Genomic DNA, 22,319 nt, shown 5'->3' with positions numbered 1-22,319 from the left:
TGGGTCTCATAATCGTCGTCGTCGTCGGCAGCCATCCGTCTCCAGAGACGATGGTGTAGCTTCTTAAGAGTCTATCTGCACCGCCAAGAATGGCTGTGCAGTCCGACTCGGGAGTGACACGGTATCTGTCTCCTCCTGTGTTGAATCGACATCTTGCGATGACGCTGAAGCTACAGAGCCTGGGCAGGGTGATATGGAGGGTCTGCTGTTGCCCATGCAGCAGACCCCCCCTCTCTTCGCAGCTGAAGGATCCAAGGGAAAGACGGAGTCAATACAGCTTGGCTTCAGGTGCGCCGCAGGAGTTGCCGGTGTTGACTACAATGCCAAACCGCCTTAGGGACTCCGGCTCCGGATTTTCTGTCGGGGTTTACTCCCTTAGCCTTTCCCCTGAAGAGGTATGCCGCAAGGCAGCGGAGGTTTTTTGGAATCAGAGTTTTCCTTCTCTGATGTGCCCTGACTGGAAGATCGAACCAGCGACACTTAGCTCGCAGGCCGACGCTCAATCCACTGAGCCAAACCAGCCAGGGTGGGGTCTCATAATCACCCCACAAGGAAACTGATGCTCAGAGAGGTATAGTGATTTTCCCAACATTGTGGGGGTGGGGGTGGGGTCCTCAAGCCGTCACAGAGGGGTAGGACCAGAGCCTGGGACCTCCCACTACGAAGAGAAGGTGGTTGAAGGCAAGCTGACAGGAGAGAGAGGAATGGAAGACATGGAGTTAGTGGAGGGAGAAAGGGAGAGAGAGAGAACAGAATCGGGCACATGGAGGACTGGCTGTGGTTGACATCAACTATGTTTTCCTCTATAAACCAGGACTCGAAGGAAATAGTATTTTCTTTTGAATATTATCTATGTATTTTAGATCAAGTTCCATTTCGAATAGCAGTAGAACTCCAACACAAAATTAAAGACAAGGCGGGAGGTGGGGGGGTGGATTCCACCTCTAGTATTTGCTTCTAGTCTTTCTGCCAGGTGGTCATTACTGCGCCTCAGCACAACAGGCGCAGGAAGCAGGAGTGAGCATTGGGGAACTCCTACAGCTTCCTGACAAGGTTGTTGGATGTCAGTTGAATCCGTGATTTAAAAGCTGGGGCTTGCATTTTGTATATCTGCTTTTAATTTTATTTTTTTAAGAATTAATTTTTAAACTTTTTATTTTGAAATAATTAAAGACTCACGGAAAGTCACAGAAATAATGCATAGAGTCCTGGAACCCTCTACCTAGCTTCCCCCAGTGGTGACAGCTTATATAACTAGAGTATAATATCAAAACCAGAAAGCTGACATTGTTTTCTGTTAACTGATATCAGACCTCACTCAGAGGTCTGTGTGTGCATGTACGTGTGTGTAGTTCTGTGCAGCTTGAGCTCAGATTTGTGTTGTCATCGTGACACTCAGATACAGAACTTAAAGCAGCTCCCTCCTGCTACCCCTTTATTGCCAGACCCCCAGCCCTAACCCTGTCCCCTGGCAACCACGACTCTGCTCTGCATAGCTATAGTTTTATCATTTCAAGAATATTATATAAATGGAGTCATATAGCATGTAACCTTTTGAGATGGGCTTTTTTCACTAAGCATAAATGCCCTTGAGATCCATCCAAATTGTTGCATGTATGAATAAGTTCATTCCTTTATGTGGCTGAATAGTATTCCACAGTATAGATGAACCAGTTTGTTTAACCATTCACCAGTTGAAAGATATTTGGGTTGTTCCAGTTTGGGGTTACTTATGAATAAAGCTGCTATGAACATTGTGTACAGAGTTTTGTGTGGACATGAGTTTTCACTTTCTGAGATAAATGCTGAGAATGTGATGGCTGGGTCATACAGTGAACTGCAAACTCCTCTCCAGCTGCAAAGTATGACAGGTCTAGTTCCTCCACATCCTTGCCAGCATTTGTGCTTATCCCTGTTTGAGGGTTGAATTATGCCCCCCTTAAAGATATGTTCAAGTCCTAACCCCCAGTACCTACGAATGAGACCGTACTGGTAAATCGGGTCTTTACAGATATTATCAAGTTAAGGTTACATGATGCTGGACTTAGGGTGGGCCTTAAGTCCAGTGACTGGTGTTCTAAGAAGGCCATGTGAAGGCACAGACACACAGGGAAGAAAGCCGTGAGGCCACGGAGGCAGGGATGGGAGGGATACAGCTAATGTCAAGTAATGCAAGGATTGCCAGCAGCCTCAAGAAGTGGGAAGAGGCAAGGAAGGACTCCTCCCTAGAGCCTTAGGAGGGGGCATGGCCCTGCCCACACTTGGACTTCAGACTCCTGGCCTCCAAAACTGTGGAAGAATAAGTTTCTGTAGTTTTAAGCCACTCAATTTGTGGTTTTTTTGTGCAGTCCTAGGAAACTGCTGCAGCCATTGCAATAGGTGTGCCCAGAGAGCTCCCTGTGGTTTAATTTGCATTTCCCGGTGGGTAATGACTGCGAACACCTTTTCCTGTGCTCAGCTACTGTGCTCAGCTAATTACTATCCTCTTTAGAGAAGTCTGTTTGTGAGTTTGTGAGTTTCTAATGGGATTGTTTCATATGTTCTTTTTTTCACTAGTGTTTTGAATTTTTAATATATTTTACATAATAATCCTTGGATGGATTTATGCTTGGCATTTATGTATTTTTATGGTATTTTACAAAAGTGTTGGTTTTTTGATGAACTGGACATTTTACAAAAACAAACCTGTCCTTCCTGCTGATAGACTGAGAAGCAGTCCTAGTATCTCTTCTTTCCCTGTCCTTACTGAAGCAACAGCACATGGACAACATTGGGTGCCGACCTTTTCCCCAGATCATTTATCATAAATAACTTCTCCAACGTGCCCCACATCTTTTATTTTTAAAAAATAATTTTATTAATAATTATTTTTAAAAAAACTTTATTTATTTATGTATTTATTTATTTATAGTTAGAGACAGGGGAAAGGAAAAAGAGAGGGAGAGAAACATCACTGTGCGGTTGCCTCTCACGTGCCCCCAACTGGGGACCTGATGTGCAACCTAGTCATGTGCTCTGACTGGGAATCAAACCAGCGACACTTGGTTCACAGGCTGACGCTCAGTCCACTGAGCCACAGCAGTCAGGGCACCCCACATAACTATCACTTTCCATGGTTACAGAGTATCCCAGAGAGTACCCGAACTGTCATCACACAGCCAGTTCCCAGGGTTAGACGTCAGGTTGTTAACCATGTGGGGTCTTGGAGACCCCTGGGCATCACTCACCTTTGGACACAAGACCTTTTCTTAGATTGTGGATACTTTTCCTTAGTTCCCATGCTCACCATTGTAGCTCAGCTTGCTCCTTTGTTAGAATTTAGATGTCAGGGTCAGGCCAAATTTCGGGTTGCCACATTCTGTGTTATCATGGAAACAAAAAGGTCACTGGTACCGAATCCAAACGCCCTAGAAGCTGGCCTTTCGCAGTCCCAGCCACTTGAGGGTTTAACAGGGGTGGAGTTGCCACAAAACTTTACAGTACTTTAGTTCCACCACAGTGAACTCCAAACGTCGGGCCACAGCCAGTCAGGGCAACACAGAGAGCCTTTTAAAGGACAGACAAGTGCCTCAGACGGCATGAGAACCAGTCAAAATGCTGAAAATAGACGGTTCTGACTCGGGCCTCCTTTCCACACAGCTGTTTGGCTAGGCTTCTTCCCCGTCACACACCTGGGCTCCCCCTCACCTGGAAAGTGCCCTCCTGGTTTTTTGGACCTGTGTTTCAGGCCATGGCAACTGCCCCATCTCCATTCCTTGAGTCAAAGTATTGCCCCTCACTGGGTTTCTCATCTTGCTTCTCACCCTCTTCGGCTCTAAGCAACGGGGGCGGCATCTGCAGCCTGTTGTGGCCACCTGGGCAGGTCTGAACCTCTCCAGGCTCCTACCTCCCAGTGTTGTTGGGAAGTAAAAATGAGGGGAACCATCTGGGACTGGCCCGACTGCTGTCTTCATGCTGCATATGTTTGGGGGTCTCAGGGGACTAGAAGTGTCTCATTTCACCCCACAATGCCTCACACTGTCCTTGTTTGTTGGGTTGTTCCCTGCCATTGCCTCCCCTTATCCCATCACCCTACAACCCCCAACACCTCCTTCCTGTCCCTCCTGCCTCAAAGTAGAAGTGACACCTGTTCATGGGAACCTTGTAAGCCCTTCCAAGTTCTTTCTCCCTGGACCAGTTCCAACGACCCTCTCATACAGTCTTTTCCCTAAGATGGTGGGGGCAGGGGTGTCCCGGGAGAAGGGAGCCACTGTGGAAGGGGGCACCTGGCTCCTGAGAGTGGGCAGGCCTGAGTCCCTGAAGGCACAGAACTCACTCAGCTGGAAGCCACAATATCTGCACCTCAAGCCCACCTTTGTGTTTCTGGGTGGGGGAAGGACAGGAGGTGGGGGAGGTAGGAGATGGGTCAGGGAGAGGGAAGCAGAGGAGGGAGGTCGCACAGGTAGAGGGGCTGAGAGAGGCTGGGATGAGACAGGAGGACGGGAGAGGAATAAGAGCCAGAGCAAGGGAGGGACAAAGCAGGTCAAGAGAGTTCAGAGGGGAAGCAGATCAGACTCATCCAGGCCACCAGCTGAACAAATCATTTGCCCCTTAAACCCCGCTTTGTTCATATGTAAAATGGGATATGAACCATCTATCTACCTTAGAATTGCTGGGGTGTTTCAGTAAAATGAATGTCAAACACTTGGCACTGGATAAAGGTAGTAGCTGTTCTGCACAGAGGGGTCCCAGGTACCCCAGCAGGGCTAACTGGGATTGCTAATCTCCTGGTCTGGGGTCTCATGGCTCCCAGAATAGGGACTGAGGGGGTCTGTGGAGAGAGCATCACCCCCATGGGTGGTGGTGGGGGGACTACAATGTATCACCCCAAGGAGAAGGGCCTGGCCCCAAATCATAACCAAAGGCTTCTTCTGCCCTTTGAAATGCCAAACTCAGCCAATTCCCAGAGTCTGCAGCCAGGAGCCCCTAGGCCTAAGCAGGGCTGGGCGCCTGGCCCAGACCTCCCATGGGCAGCTGGCTTCCTGGTGCAAATTCCTGACAGAGCGCCGCTGGCCCAGGCCTCCCTGGGATGTTCATGAAACATAAGCAGCCCTCTTTAAGAGTGTGGGGCCAGGCTTGGTTTTGGAGCTGGTGCAGAGGAGCCTGGGGGAAGAGACATGGGGTCAGAACATGGGGCAGTGCCTGGGCAAGCAGGAGGGACACCCAAAAAGTATGTGCACCCAGCAGGAGGCCAGCCTGTGTGGGTGTTTGCGCCTGACCTCTGCACAGCTGGCTGAAGGCTAGGTAACCATGGCAATGAGGACCAGAGAAGAGTGTCTGTGAGAATGTAAGATGGTGATGGTGACAAGGGAAACTGCTGGATGGCACACGTGGGATTGTGTGGATACCAGGATGGGGAAGGTCAGATGTCTCCCAGACAAAAAATTCAAGCCGTTTTGGTCTCCTGCCTGTCCTATACTCAGACTCCATCACAGTGTCCCATGTATCCAGCCCAGCTTTAAAAATGTACTTATTATGAAATGATTCCCACGTATAAAAGTAAAGCTGATAACAAGTGCTCATAGCTGCCGCCTGCCTTCAGAGATAAAACATGGAAGCTCCAAAGCCTCGTGCTTCCCAGACATAACTGCCGTCTGAATTTATTTGACATTTGCCTGATTCCCATCATACTTTGGCTCTACACTTTATTTACACACAATGTCATATTCTGTATGTTTTAAAACATCAGCGCTGTCCAAAGGCACTCTGGTGATGGTGGAAATGCTCTTCATCTTGCTGTTCAACACAGCAGCCACTAACTGCACGTGGTTATCAACCCTTGAAATGTGCTAGTATGACTAAGAGATGCATTTTTTTAAAATCCTCACCTGAATATATGTTTATCGATTTTAGAGAGAGAGGGAAGGTGGGGAGAGAGAGAGAGACATCGACGTGAGAAACATTAATCAGTTGCCTCCTATATGCACCCCAACCGGGGATGGAACCTGCAACCTAGATATGTGCCCTGACTAGGAATCGAACCTGCAACCCTTTGGTGTATGGGATGATGCTCCAACCAACTGGACCACCCAGCCAGGGCAGGATTGCACTTTTTATTTTAATTAATTTAAGTTGGAATAGCCACCTGTGGCTAGCAGTTACTGCCCTAGACAGCATGAACTTGATCCCTCTAAAACTGGTTTTCTTCTTCCCTCCCTCCCTCCCTTCCTTCAAGATTCCTTGATGTTGAGGCATCTGGAGCTATACTGCTCATTTCCCCTGCTGAACAATATTCTACTGTACAAACATACAGCCATCTCTTTGTTCATTCTCCTACTCATGGACATTTGTTAATACAAATGACGCTGCGACAATCCTTTTTGTGCATGTCTCTGCCTGACTTCTTCATTTCCAGTGGCCCTGAGCCCAGGTTATTCGTAACCTCCTACCTGCTTGCCGGGCCCTGGTCTCTGTTCCCCCACACGCTGTTTCTCTCCTGGCATCTGTCTGCCCACCCAGCCAGGCTGATGACCCTCAAACACCACTTTCATTTGGCATCTTTTCTGCTCAGGAACCCAGAAGCTCCCATTCCTGTCACATTTGATCTCAACTCCCCTGCTTGGACCCCAGGCCCCCACGCCCCCACAACCTGGCCTTATTTCATGACTCCCTGTGTTTGCCAACCTCCCTTTGTTCCTCTGCACACATCATGCTGTTCCTACTTCTGTGCCTTCATTTTCCATGTAAAGTGCTCATCCCTTCATTCTGAAATGTCTACCTTCCTGCCCCTCCTCCACTACAGTAATACCTTGGAGGGCCCAGCTCAGGCCTCTTTTCTCTGAGGTGGTCTCATTCTGCAGCATTTGTTCAGGAAGCACTCGTGAAAAGCCTGCATTACAGAGCTCACCGCCTGGCTTTTGCTGGTGACTCCAGTCCTCCCCAGTGCCCAGTTCTTTGCATTCCCCTTGCAGCTTAGCATGGCTGAAGCTTTGGGAAAAGCATGGGAAAGGTCAGCGATGTCCGCACCTGAGGGGCACTGTCTTCACAATCAGATGGGCACCGCCAACCTCTGCCTCAGGGCTTCCCCTTTTCTGGGCTGCTATTGGTGGCCACTCACCTTTTGATTGGCACAGTCTTTAATGTTTCTTTGCGTTATATCTCCCTTCTGATTTCAGTCAAGTCTGGGAACCATTTCTTCAGGTGACTTTGCATATCTGCTCCAATTCATTTTGTATTGATATGGTTTATTTCTCAGTGTTCAGTTCTTAAAATGCACCTTACACTTGCTCCCCGTGTCTCCTTAACAAGATTGTTGAACCTCAAGAGGCTGGGATCACGCTCCTTCCTGCAACCGTGAGGGCCTAAAGTTGGACATCTGGACAGAAGCCAAATGCAGCCCTCAGTGCTTTGTCCAGCTGCAGACGTGAGATGCCTGGTGACTGGCAGGGGGCAGAGCTGCTGGCCACTGGGGGTCAGCCACGGTGAGAGTGCCCGGGCCAAGACAGTTAGCTCTCCCTGAGGCCTCCCGAGTATGCTGTGTAGTTTTGTCCTGGGCCAGGAAGGGATCTGTGTGGGTGGAAGGAGAATGCGGCCCCCTCCGTCCCTATGAGCTGGCTGAGGGAACCAGAGGGCAGGAGAGAAGCAGAGGTCCTCTGACAGAATATGAAAGGGCCCGGCCTCCAGGAGGAGCTGGGGATGGGTTCAGCTAAAAGGAATGAGCTTTGCCCTTGTCCCTTAAACCCAGTCCAGACAGAAAGAAGGAAAGCATTAAATGCTGTGAGTCAGGAATCAGGATGAAGGTTGGTGCAGGGTTGTGAGGTGATATCCCTTAGGGGAGTTTTATAGCGGGTTCAGAATGGAACTGGGCTAAGGAGGGCCAAGATGAGAGACAGATAGAATTTCCATACACTTAGGAGGACTGGTGGTCAAGAGCACTTGGGGGGCTCTTCCACTCCTGAGTTAGCCACCAACTCTGCAGGCCTCAGCTTCCTCACCTATTCATAAAAAATGAGGGAAGTGGTCAGAGAATCTTTTAGGTCTGACGGTGGTAATTTCGAGGATGGCTCTTGAGGCTGGAGGAGGATTGAACAGTGAAAGGCAGAAATCAACCATGGCTCAGCCAGTTGGAGCACTGTTCCATACACCAAAAGACTGCAGGTTTGATTCCCAGTCAGGGCACATACCTAGGCTGCAGGTTTGATCCCTGTTGGTGGTGCATATGGGAGGCAAGCAATTGATGTTTCCCTCTCTCTCTCTGTCTCTCTCTCTCTTAAATAAATATATTCTTGGGTGACGAAAAAAAAAAGAAGTTAACCATGAGAGGAAACAACAGGTTGAGTAAGGGGAGCACACGCATTGAGAACCTGCTCTGTGCAGGGACAGAGTGGTCTCAGTCATCTTAATCTAATCCTCTGAAGATGGGTTTAGCACATTGATTTAGGGATGAGAAAACCAAAACCAAAACCAAAACCAAAACCAAAGTAGTCATGGGGCTCCGCAAAGTCACTCTCTTAGAAAGCCCGGACTGGGGTTTATCCCAAGTATCCAGCCCTTCCACTTCGCAACTCAAAAGACCAACAGGGAGGCCATGTGTGTGGGAATCTGCCTGAGTGGTTAGAAAGAAAGGGCTCATCAAGTTGGTTTTTAGATTAAGACTGTATTTTCTTATACTTAATAAGTTTTCATTAACTTAATTTTCAGTACTTTCTCTAAGTGGGGGTAGAATATAAGAATTTTTTTTTAACAAGGGGAGATGGAATATGGTAGGCAGTTAATAAAATATGAGTTTCTGATTAGGACAGAGTGAAGGAGGAGGAAGTCAACTCAAAGTTGGGACAGGAAGGAGGGAAGGTCTCAGCTGTCTTCCCGGTGAGGAGAAGGCTCTGGTACAAAAGAGCAAAGAGGGGGCTTTGGTGGCAAGTCCAGGCAGAACTTCTTTTATTGTGCTGAGCTTTAGTGCGCTTCACAGGGGTTGTGAGTTTTTTTGTTTGTTTTTTTATAAATGGAAGGCAAGACCCTCCACCAACAAAAAGATTATGACTTGGTTTATTGCCATATTCACTTATTGCAGTGGTCTGGAATGGGACCTGCAATATCTCTGAGATATGCCTGTATTAAATGGGTTTCAGGACTTCCGGCCAAGATGGAGGCCTAGACTGACACGCTCCTTCTCCCTCTACAACTAAGAAGGGATACAACTACCATAAAACCAGAAATAACCAGAAGTTCCAAAAAATAAATGGAAGTCCAGCGTATGAGGTTATAAAGAAGTGGTGCTCGTCTGGACAGGTAAGAGGGGTGAAGCCGGGGCGGAGAGGTCAAGCTGTGCTGGCAGCGGCAGCTGTGGCAACAGTGGCACAGCGGTAAGCACAGACACCCGTATTTAAGGGGAGGTGAGAAGCACCTGGGAGCACCCCTGGCTGCAGACCAGACCTGTCAGCTTGCGATTCCAACACCGGGGAAGGAAGACACCCATTGACTTGGACTGTGAGGCCCGGAGTAGGTGGGGCTGGAGGAGGAGGCTCCTGGTTTCTCAGCGGAGAGTGAACAGCAGGAAGGCATCTTGGACCCTCACCCCCACAGAAAATGCTACAACTTGGTGAGAAGGGTCGCCCAGTAGTGACAAGTGCATGAGGGCTCCACCTCCTATAGCGTAGGAGGTGTGACAGCCCTGCCCAGGAAGCAAAGGACAAAACTGTCAGGATGGCTCAAGTCATGACAGAGATCCCGGTGACACAGCTGACCAGACAGCAAATTTCTATTCTAACAAAGCAGCAGATAGGAAATCTTTCTGAGGCACAGTTCAGAGCTTTGGTTATAAAAGCGCTTACACACCTAACAGCAGATCTTAAACAAGATGGGGAAGGAATGAAGGCTAGTCCTGCTGAAATGAACAGAAATACATATGAAACTAGTGGTGAGGGCAAGAAAACCGGGGATTAAATCAACAAATCAGAATGTAGGGAAGGAACAAACAATCAACCAGTGCAGAAAGAGGAAACAAAAAGTGAGGAAAATGAGGAGAGACTGAGAAACCTATGGGACCACTATAAGCGGGTCAACATCTGAATCATAGGGCTGCCAGAAGGTGAAGAAGAAGAACTAGAAATTGAAAAATTATGTGAAAAAATAATGAAGCAGAACTCCCCTAACTTGGGGAAGAAAATAAGACTTACAGGTCCAGGAAGCACAGAGAGTTCCAAAAAAACTGGACCCAAGGAGAACCACACCAAGACACATTGTAATCAAAATGTCAAAAATTAAGGATAAAGAGAGAATCTTAAAAGCAGCAAAAGAGAGAGAGAATTACAGTATTCCCTCACTTATTGCGGGTATTACATTCTAGACACACCCCCGCCCCCTGCGATAGTTGAAAATCCACGAAGTAGGAACCTTACACTTATTTTAGTTTTTACATATATTTTAAGGCTTTATAAACCCTTCCCACATACTTATAAACCATTCACAGTCCCTTATTAACCTTCTCCACACTTTTATAAACACTACTTATATTCTTAAACATATTCTACACTCTTAAACCTACATAACTTTAATATATGTATACAGTACTGCAAAATCCCGTGATATAGCGAAAAATCTACGATAATTAAATATAATATTTTTTAAAAATCTCATAATACAGTGAGGTCACAATAAGTGAACCGTGATATAGAGAGGGACTACTGTATGTACAAAGGGGTCCCAATAAAACTATCAGCTCATTTCTCAAAAAAAAAAAAACTCTGCAGGCAAGAAGGGACTGGCAAGAAATATTCAAAGGAATGAAAAGCAAAAACCTACAACCACGATTACTCTATCCAGCGAAGCTGTCATTCAGAATAGAAGGGCAGAGAAAGTGCTTCCAGGAAAAAGTGAAACTGAAGGAGTTCATCAGATCCAAACCACTGTTATATGAAATGTTAAAGGAACTTCTTTAGGAGAAGGAGGATCAAAACTATGAACATTAAAATGAAAACTGTATCACAACAACCAACAACAGAAGCTAGGGAACTGAAACAAAGGCAAACTAAGTAGGCAATGAGAGTGGGAAAAGAGTTATAGGTATGGGGAACATATTGGGGGGAGGTCAGCGGGGAGGGGGAGGGGGTAAAGGGAGGGAGATGGTGCAGGAATTAAGAAGCATAGTAGGAAGGAGTAGAGTAGACAGGAAGATGTTGAGAAGAACTATATGCACAACCAGTGGGCATGAACTAAGGGGGGGGGGACAACTGGAGGGAGGGGAGTCACTGGGTGAAAGGGAACAAAGGGAAAAGAAATCAGGAAAACTGGTACAGCATAATCAATAAAGCATATTTTTTTAAAAATGGGTTTCATAAATCAGTACTTCGTTAATATGGTAAAATGTTAACATCTGTTAAATCTTAGTGGTGGATATGCTGTTAGAATTGAGAAAATACCCCGATTATACAGAAACAAACAAAAATCTGTCCACAGCTGCCCCACTAAGCCCAATACACTGAAAGAAGTGCACGATAGCTACACAAATATATGAGGGAAAAAAAATCAAAGGAGGGTACATGCATGTGATTGATGAAAACCAAGTCTAGAATAAAATCTAATCCAAGAAACAGAAAAAAATTCCCTGTAGCATTTTGATATACAGAAAAATTTAACAACCACATGAATTCAAAAAAAGTAAGCAAAAGTGAAATGACAAAATGAAATAAAAGGGGAACAAACTGAGGGATCTTTATAAAACTAATACATCAGAAATAACAAGAAACTGAATAAATATGGCTGAAAAATAAATTAGAGAGGGAAGCTTTGAGATAATCATGGCAAGTGAAAAAAAAAAGGACAAGTATTAAAAAGAAAGACAAGAATAGTCTTAAAAGATCAAGACAAAGAAATAAATATAGAATCTGGAACAGAGAACTTAACAAATGGAGAAAAAAATAAAGTGTTCATAAAGAAATACAAGACAGACCTCGACTTCTGATCAAGATGCAGGCGTAGGTAGACACGCTTTGCCTCCTCGCACAACCACAAGAAGAATCACAACTAACCTCAAAACAAAAAACACCCAGAACTGCCAGGAAATTGACTGTATGGAAGTCTGCCAACCAAGGATTTAAAGAAGCCAAATTCATCCACACAGATAGGGGTGGAGAGGACGCGATGTAGCATAGAGCTTGGCAGTGGCAGTGAAATGAGTGGTCCTACATTCACAGGTGACAGATAAAAATAGGGAGGGACACCTTGGGAGCAGGCAATCTCAGTCCCAGGCCAGACTGTGCAACCCAAGGTTCCGGTGCCAGGAAGATAAAGCCTCACAACTTCTAGTTGTAAAACAAGTGGGGGTTGGGGTGGTGGAAGAAAGTTCCAGTTTCTCAGGAGAGTACATTTAATGGGCTTAGAATGTACACAAACCCACCTGCTCTGGGAATCATCAACAGTGCAACAGGTAAAAGGGTACCAGTCACATATGGGAAGTGGGTGAAGCAACCGGAAATGGTGCAAGTGCCGGGTGAGCCTCCAGAAGCCAGGCAGCAGCACTGTTCCCTCTGTGACTCCCCCCACCCCCTCCGCAACATATGAAGCCACAAAGCGGTGAAGCGGGTTGCCCTGCCCTGGCGAATACCTAAGGCTCTGCCCCACACAATTTACAGGTGCACTAAGATACAGAGTCAAAACAGCTCTACCTAATACATAGCAACAAACACAGGGAGCCTGCCAAATTGAGGAGACAAAAGAAATATGGCCCAAATGGAAGAACAGATCAAAACCCCAGAAAAAGAACTAAGTGAAACAGAGATATCTGACCTGTCAAATGCAGATTTCAAAACACTGGTGATCAGGATGCTCAGAGAACTCACTGAGTATGGAAAAATATAAGGGAAGGAATGAAAGCTACACTAAGTGAAATAAAGAAAAATCCACAGGGGACCAACAGTGAAGAGAAGGAAGCCAGGATTCAAATAGATGATTTGGAACATAAGGAAGAAATAAACAGTCAACCAGACCGGAATAAACAAACAAGAATTTAAAAAAAGAAAGAAAACAAAACAAAACAAAACAAAAAACCCAAGGAGAGTATAAGAAGACTCTGGACATCTCCAAAAGGGCCAATATCCGAATCATAGGGATGCCAGAAGGAAAAGAGGAGAGCAAGAAATTGAAATTTTGAAAAAATAATTAAAGAAAACTTCCCTAATTTGGCAAAGGAAATAGACATACAAGTCCAGGAAGCACAGAGAGTCCCAAACAAATTGGACCCAAAGAGAGAATCTTAAAAGCAGCAAGAGAAAAGAACAGTTACCTACAAAGGAGTTCCCATAAGACTATCCAGAGGATTTCTCAAGAGAAACTTTGCAGGAAGGGACTGGCAAGAAGTATTCAAAGTGGTGAAAAGCAAGAACCTATAAACAAGATTACTCTATCCAGCAAAGCTATCACTTAGAATAGAAGGGCAGATGAAGTGCTTCCCAGACAAGGTAAAGCTAAAGAAGTTCATCATCACCAATCCATTATTACATGAAAAGTTAAAGGGACTTATTTAAGAAAAAGAAGAAAATCAGAACTATGAACATTAAAATGACAACAAACTCACAACTATCAACAACTGAATCTAAAAAATGAAAACAAAAACAAACTAAGCAAACAACTAGAAAAAGAACAGAATCATAGGTATGGAGTTCATTTGGAGGGTTAGCAGCTGGGAGGGGGGAGGGGGAGAAATGGGGAAATGGTGCAGGGACTAAGCATAATTGGTTGGTACAAAATAGGGGGAAGTTAAGAATAATATAGGAAATAATAGAGGAAATCCTCGATTGAGCTTGGATTATTCATATGGTTATCGAGAACATGGTGAAAGGACTGATCAGCTATTTCAAACAGAACTTAATACCAGCATGATGTATTACTATGACGATGGTACAGGAGTACAGGTATATCCTGTGGAAGAAGCATTGCTTAAAGAATATATTAAGCACCAAATTGAATATTATTTCAGTATAGAAAATTTGGAATGGGACTTCTTTCTTAGAAGAAAGATGGATGAACAGGTTTCTTGCCTATTTCCCTGATTGCTGGTTTCCACCGTGTTCAGGCTCTCACTATGAACTTAAATCTCATTTTAGAGGCACTGAAAGATAGCACAGAAGTGGAAATTGTGGACGAGAAAATGAGAAAAAAGATAGAACCAGAAAAATGGCCAATTCTGGGCTCTCCTCCACGTACGGTGCCATAAACAGACTTCTCTCAACTGATTGACTGCCCAGAATTTGTGCCAGGCCAAGCCTTTTATTCACATGCAGTCAGGGTGATGATCTACTGATGCTCTTGGATGTCATTTGATCGGAATATGCAAAGGAATAGGTGACTCACTGAAATATCATTATAAATATTGGAACAAATCGTGCTGCAGAAATGAAAGCGACCAGAGTCCCTTCTGTTCAAGAATGTCTACTCCCAACTCCTTGCGGAGGCAGTTGGGCCAACACTGCAGTGGAGATAAGCACCTTTGTGAGGAGGATGAGAGACAGACCAGAGGACTGCTGTTGTTTTTGTAGGAGCTGCCCGTGTGTGTGTAACTAGCCTGGGCTGCATGTGCTACTTTTATTCACGGTGGGAAAGTTAATTTTCATTCTGGAAATACTACAAGAGTCTGTCTTTTCCTTTTAGACTTATGTACTTATGTCCAGATCAATAAATCAGAAATAGAGAGGCTTGAGTGGCATTTTCTAGATTGTTAAGTCCTTTGCTATTTAATTTGCCCTTCAGTATAGTGTATGTTGTATAACTCAGATGTTGTCATAATATTTCACATGGACTTTAAGATTTATTAATGTGGACACTTAAGAGATAAGAAAGTTAAGAAATGAATGGAATATTTTTTTCACTCAATAATTTATTTTTGATACACTTTTATGAGACACCTGCCATCAATAAAGCCCTGATGGACAGTCTCAGATATTTTTATTTATTGTTTCTTTGATCGTCAACCCTCTGCCTCTAAACCTAGAAAGCAATTTGGGCAAGTGTTTTAAAATTTGAAGAATAGTGAAGTTTTTTAGGTTTTTAAATAAAGATATGTCTGTATAAGTTAGATTAATTTATTGTGTAAATGTGGGGTCCAAGATGATATTTTTAACCTACTTATAAATAGGCATTAGCTGAGTTAGATAAAATAGAAGACAGTTCTTACACAGAGTAGCTAAGATAGGTCATCCAAGTTGCTGATGCCTGTCCATTAGCCATTTTGAATTATTAATAAAATTACAAGAAAAAAAAAAGAATAATATAGGAAAGAGTGAAGCCAAAAAACTTATATGCACAACCCATGGACATGAACTAAGGGGGGTGGGATTGCTGGAGGGAACAGGGGTACTAAGCAGAGGGGAGAAAAGGGGGAAAATTGGGACAACTGTAATAGCATAGTCAATAAAATATATTTTTCAAAAAGAATAAAAGACATCTTTGCGAGTGAAGAATAGAATTGAACTCAAAAGAGCGTAGCTTATTCCAGGAAAAACTGAAAAAGAACAAGGAAGAGAACTCTTCATGCATATAATTTCTTTCTAAAAGATGAAAGAAAAAAAAAGAGAGAATCATCTTCATTTTAGAGGGGAATGTCAGGCTGGCCTGTCTTGTCCCTACCAATAGTCCATGCTGCCAAATAACAATGGAGAAATGTCTCCAAAGTGCTGAGCAAAGAAAAGTGATGCAAGAATATTTTATTTAGCCAAGTTGCATTCAAGTATAAAGACCACAGAAACATTCTCAAACACAGAAAATACAGCATTCATGAACCATCCTTGAAAAGAAACTTAATAATGAAATTCAGCCAACCAAGAGTTTAAAAACAACTCAGGAATAAAGAAGTGATGGCAAAAGTACTGGTGGTGAGTTAAAGTCAGTTTAAATATAAAATGAAGGCTAAATAATCATGAGAATTATGGTTTCAGAGAAGAAAATGCATAGATGTTGACAATATCAATATAGTATAATGTACAAATTGGGAAGAGGAAGAGATAAGGCAGGAAAAAGAACTATTTCCTCACCTTCAGAGCCTTGAACCATGTCACCTAAAAAGTAAAACTTATTAAGAACAATTCTAGTTTCTCAATGTTTCTCACAATCTTAACTTCCGAGAGATCTTTTAGGAATATGTTTCTTCTGTTATTTTCACATAAAATTGATTTAGTACTTTTGTTCTTTAAAATAGCATGACTGGTCCCATTTTAATAAAAGCATTTCTATCTAGCCTTTTAGCCAGAAATATCCTAGAAACACCTAGAATGCTGTTCACTTACTGTTGGTAGTTATCATTGAGTGGACATTTTCATGAGATCACCCAAACTGTCTTCAATTCTTATAAGAAGAATTTGTCATTTTACAAAAATAAGTCATTATTCTTAAAAAAAAATAAGATCGGTGAAATATCTGTCTTCAACATGGTATCTAGGGGCTTGTCAGTTTGATTTATTAAGAAAGAGTAAAGGACATGTCATGTTGGAGGAATGTGCACTAATAAACTGGAATTCAAACTGAGCAAAAAGGACATATTAAAGTCCAAAAATACTATCATGGGATAGGAATGATAACTTCTAATTAAAAACAACCTGGATGTAACTTGATCTATAGATTCAACACAATCCCAATCAAAACTCCAGCAAGTTATTTTGTGAATATCAACAAACTGATTCTAAATTTAAGGTGAAGAAGCTGAGGACCCAGAATAACCAGCACATTACTGAAGGAGAAGAATGAAGTTGGAGAACTGACACTTCCCAACTTCAAGATCAGTACAACAGAATAGAGAGCCCAGAAATAGACCCACATAAATATAGTCAACTGCTCTTTGACAAAGAAGCAAAGACAATACAATGGAGTAAAGATTTTTCAATGAAAGGTGATGAAAACACTGAACATCCACATGCAAAAAAAAAAAGGAATCTAGACACAGACCTTATACACTTCACAAAAACTAACTCAAAATGGATCATAGACCTAAATGTAAAATGCAAAACTATAAAACTCCTAGAAGATAACATAGGAGAAAACCTAGATGACTTTGGGTAAGGAGATGCCTTTGGATACAACACCAGAGGTATGATCCATGAAAGAAACAACTGATAATTTGGACTTTATTAAAATTTAAAACTTCTGTATGTACTACAAAGAGAAGCCAGAGACTGGGAAAAAACATTTATAAAAAAGACATAAAGGACTGTTTTCCAAAATAAACAAATAACTCTTTTTAAAAAAAAATATTTATTTTTAGAGAGAGGGGAAGGGAGAAAGAGAGGGAGAGAAACATCACTGTGTGGTTGCCTCTTGTGCGCCCCCAGCTGGGGACCTGGCCCGCAACCCAGGCATGTGCCCTGACTTGGAATCGAATCAGCAACCCTTTAGTCCACAGGCCAGTGCTCAGTCTGCTGAGCCACACCAGTGAGGGGAACAAAGAACACTTAAAACTCAACAATAAGAAAACAAACAACCTAATTACAAAATAGGCCAAAGATCTGACCAAACACCTCACTGAAGAAGATATACAGATGGCACGTAAGCATATGAAAGGATGTTCAACATCGTATGTCACAGGGAATTACAAATTAAAATAGTGAGACACACACCTATCAGAATGGCCAAAATCCAGAACACTGACAATACCAAATGCTGGTGAGGATGTGGAGTAACAGGAGCCCTCATCCGTTACTGATGGGAATGCAAAATGGTGCGGCCATTTAGAAGAGTTTGGTGATTTCTTAGAAAACTAAACATATTCTTGCCATACAATCCAGCAATTACACTTCTTTGGATATTTACCCAAAGGAGTTGAAAACTATATCCACGCAAAAAACTTCACATGGATGTTTACAGCTTTATTCATAATTGCTAAACCTTAAAAGCCACCAAAATGTCCTTCAGTAGATGAATGGACAAATAAACTGTGATAGATGCAGACAAAGGAATATCATTCAGTACTAAAAAGAAATGAGCTGTCAAGCCATGAAAAGACACAAGAGGAACCTGAAATGTATATTACTAGGTGAAAGAGGCCAAACTGATATGGCTACCTATTATATGATTCCAACTATACATTCTAGAAAAGGCAAAACTGTGGAAATAGTAAAAAGATCAGTAGTTTCCAGGGGTTAGCAGGGAGGGAGGGGTGAATAGGCATGCCCAGAGGATTTTTAGGGCTGTGAAATTAGTCGTATGATGCTACAGTGGCAGGCACATGTCATTATACATTTGTGCACCAACAGTGAACCCTAATACAAACTATAGACTTTGAGAATGATGATGTATCATTGTAGGTCCATCAATTGTAGTAAATGTGCCACTGGTGCAGGACATGCAGTGGGGGAGTTGTGACATGGTGGTAAAAGGGAACTCTGTGCCTTCTGCTCAATTTTGCTGTGAACCTAATTCTGCTCTAAGACTTGGACATTATTATGCTCAATGAAATAAGCCAGTCACAGAAAAACAAGTACCATATGATCTCACTTATACGTGGAATCTAATGAATACAATAAACTCATGAACAAAATAGAAACAGGCATAGACACATGGAACAGACAGCTGTCAGAGGGGAGAAGGGAGGGGGAAGTAGGTGAAAGAATTAACCAAAGAACTTAGATATGTAACACATAGACACAAGCAACAGAATGGTGATAGAGGCGAAGGGGTGTTGGGGGTGGGTGGACGTGGGCAAAGGTGGGGAAAATGGGGACAGGGTCTTTGCTTGGGGCAATGGGAGCACCACGCCATGTGCAGATGATGCTTTATTGAGTTGTATACTTGAAACCTGTATGGTTTTGTGAACCAATGTCACCCCAATAAATTCAATAAAATTTTTTCCTAAAAAAGAGAAAAACTAGCCTGGTTGTTTCCAGAAATTGCAGTGTGTGGTGAGGACACAGTAGACCTGGAAAGGAAGCAAAGGTGAGGAGTGGAATGAGGCTGGAGGGCTGGGCCTGGACCTATCCTGTGGGCAACAGAGAGTCACCGATGAGCGAGGAGCACTGAGCAAGGAGGGGAGGCGGTTTGTACTTCAGAAGGAACACTGTGGCAGCTATGTGGGGGGTGAGCTGGGACTCTGGAACGTGCATGAGAATCAAATTAGGCACTTACTGGCAGTCTAGGAATGAAACAGCAAGGTTCTAAACGGAGACAGCTGCAGTAGGACTGGATCTGCAACAAGAGTTCTCCAGAACTTCCCGCCAAGATCGAGGCATAGACAGACACGCTGTGTCTCCAACCACAACTGAGAAGGAATACAACTACCTCAAAACTAGAAACAACCAGAAGTTCCAGAAAATCAAAGTGCATGTAAGTCCAGCAAACAAAGATAATAAAGAAATACTCATCCAGACAGGTAGGAGGGGCGGAGCCAGGGTGGAGAGGATGGGGTGTGGTGGTGGCAGCAGCCGCAACAGCAGCAGGCCGGCGGAAAGTGCAGTTACACGTTTTAAAAAGTCAGGAGGGACACCTGGGGAGCGTTCCCAGCTCCTCAGCAGAGCAGCTCACTGTCCCAGCTCCGGGGAAAATCAAGCCTCATTGCTTCTGACTGTGCAAACCAGTGGGGGTGAGACAGAGGCAGAAACTGCTGGTCTCTCAGCAGAATCCGCTTGTTTAAAGGGCCCCCTGTCCTAGAACATCCGCAGACCCACCCACTCTGGGAACGACGGCCAGGGCAGCAGCTAGAGGGGTGCCAGTCTGGTGCGGAAGTGGGAGAGGTGCCTGGAAAAGAGGCGGATGCTGGGCAAGCGGCATTGTTCCCTCTCAGACCCCTCCCCCGCATACAGCGCCACAACGTGGCAAAACAGGACACCCGTTACTGACGAATCCCTAAGGCTCCGCCCCTTACAACATAACAGGAGCGACAGCTCTACCTGGGGCGCGGAAGCAAACAAACACAGGAGACTTCCGGCCAAGATGGAGGTCTAGACTGACACGCTCCGTCTCCCTCCACAACTAAGAAGGAATACAACTATTGCAAAACCAGCAATAACCAGAAGTTCCAGAAAATAAATGGAAGTCCAGCATATAAAGTTATAAAGAAGTGGTGCTCGTCTGGACAGGTAAGAGGGGTGAAGCCGGGGAGGAAAGGTCAGGCTATGCTGTCCGAGGCAGCAGCAGCAACGGCCGCAGGACAGCAGTAAGCACAGACACCCATAATTAAGAGGAGGTGAGACGCGCCTGGGGAGCACCCCCGGCTGCAGACCAGACCTGTCAGCTCATTGATTCCAAAGCCGGGGAAGGCAGACCTCCACTGCCTTGGACTGTGAGGCCCAGAGGGGGTGGGGATGGAGGAGGAGACTCCTGGTCTCTCAGCGGAGAGTGAACGGCAGGAATCCATCTAGGACCCCCACCCCTGCAGAAAATGCCACAGCGTGGTGAGATGGGTGAGACTGGTCACCCGGCTATGATGAGTGCATGGGGCCCCGCCCCCTATAGAGTAGGAGGTGTGACAGCCCCGCCCAGGAAGCAAAGGTAAATACAAAACTGTTCATGATGGCACAGATCATGATAGAGATCCCGGTGATGCAGCTGACCCGACAGCAAATTTCTAATCTAACAAAGCAGCAGACAGGAAATCTTTCTGAGGCACAGTTCAGAGCTTTGGTTTTAAAAGCGCTTACACACCTAACAGCAGATCTTAAACAAGATGGGGAAGGAATGAAGGCTAGTCCTGCTGAAATGAACAGAAACACATATGAAACTAGTGGTGAGGGCAAGAAAACCAGGGATTAAATCAACAAATCAGAATGTAGGGAAGGAACAAACAGTCAACCAGTGCAGAAAGAGGAAACAAAAAGTGAGGAAAATGAGGAGAGACTCAGAAACCTATGGGACAGCTATAAGCGGGTCAACATCTGAATCACAGGGCTGCCAGAAGGTGAAGAAGAAGAACTAGAAATTGAAAAATTATGTGAAAAAATAATGAAGCAAAACTCCCCTAACTTGGGGAAGAAAATAAGACTTACAGGTCCAGGAAGCACAGAGAGTTCCAAAAAAACTGGACCCAAGGAGAACCACACCAAGACACATTATAATCAAAATGTCAAAAATTAAGGATAAAGAGAATCTTAAAAGCAGCAAGACAGAAGAAGAGAATTACATACAAAGGGGTCCCAATAAGACTCTCAGCTGATTTCTCAAAAGAAACTCTGCAGGCAAGAAGGGACTGGCAAGAAATATTCAAAGGAATGAAAAGCAAAAACCTACAACCACAATTATTCTATCCAGCAAAGCTGTCATTCAGAATAAAAGGGCAGAGAAAGTGCTTCCAGGACCAAGTGAAACTGAAGGAGTTCATCAGATCCAAACCACTGTTATATGAAATGTTAAAGGGACTTGTTTAGGAGAAAGAGGATAAAAACTATGAACATTAAAATGACAACTGTATCACAACAACCAACAACAGGGAACCGAAACAAAGACAAACTAAGTAGGCAATGAGAGTGTGAACAGAATTAAAGGTATGGGGAACATATTTGGGGGAGGTCAGCGGGGAGGGGGAAGCGGGGAAAGGGAGGGAGATGGTACAGGAATTAAGAAGCATAGTAGGAGGGAGTAGAGTAGACAGGAAGATGTTGAGAAGAACTATATGCACAACCAATGGACATGTACTAAGGGGGGGGACAACTGGAAGGAGGGATGTCACTGGGTGGAGGGGAACAAGGGGAAAAGAAATTGGGACAACTGTAACCGCATAATCAATAAAGCATATTAAAAAAGAAAAGAAAAGTGTTCTCCAGAACTTGGTCCAGATCAGAAGTAGAGGCTGAGAGAAGAGACAGGCGCCCTCCGAGGCTGCCACAGCCATTTTGGACACGGTGAATTAGAGGTGCGTTAGGAAAGAATGGTGGCCATGAGCTCCTGACACCTGCGTTTACTGGATTAAGAGTCAGGCAAGAAGTGTGGGCGAGGCATAGGCTGGGGGTGACTTGCCCGTGGGTGGAAGGCAAAGCAGAGTTGAGATCTCCCAGAGAGAGAGAGAGAAAGGAGGCCCCGAGGGAAGACTAGTAGGGGAGACCAGTGTTTCAGAGACAGGCAGAAGGTCCTACAGAGTAGGCAGAAGTGGAAAAGGAAGGTTCAGGAAGGGAGTAGTGAGTTTCACAGAAGCCAAGAGAGGAAGATGGTTTCCACAAGTCAGTGAGAACGACAAGGACTGAAAACGGGTGACTCTGCCACCTTTATACATGGACAAGTATTTTAAAAATTAAGTCCAGACTTCTTGACTTATAATCCAAATAATCATTTAACAGGATGTGATTTATCTATGAGAACAGTTGAATAAACAATGGCACATCCACACCAAGGAATATTAGCCATTAAAGTGAATAGATTAGACCAATGCCAGCTGA

General features: G+C 44.3%; 1 pseudogene; it reads left to right on the top strand.

Annotated features, from left to right (window-relative positions):
• Positions 1-12,450: 12,450 nt before the first annotated feature.
• Positions 12,451-14,681, top strand: LOC150006935 (la-related protein 1B pseudogene; annotated as a pseudogene).
• The last annotated feature ends 7,638 nt before the right edge of the window (positions 14,682-22,319 follow it).

The sequence above is a fragment of the Furipterus horrens genome, unplaced genomic scaffold (assembly GCF_987537825.1).
Source record: "Furipterus horrens unplaced genomic scaffold, mFurHor1.1.pri manual_scaffold_6, whole genome shotgun sequence".
NCBI classification, from domain to species: Eukaryota; Metazoa; Chordata; class Mammalia; order Chiroptera; family Furipteridae; genus Furipterus; species Furipterus horrens.
This window is presented reverse-complemented; position numbering and strand designations above follow the sequence as displayed.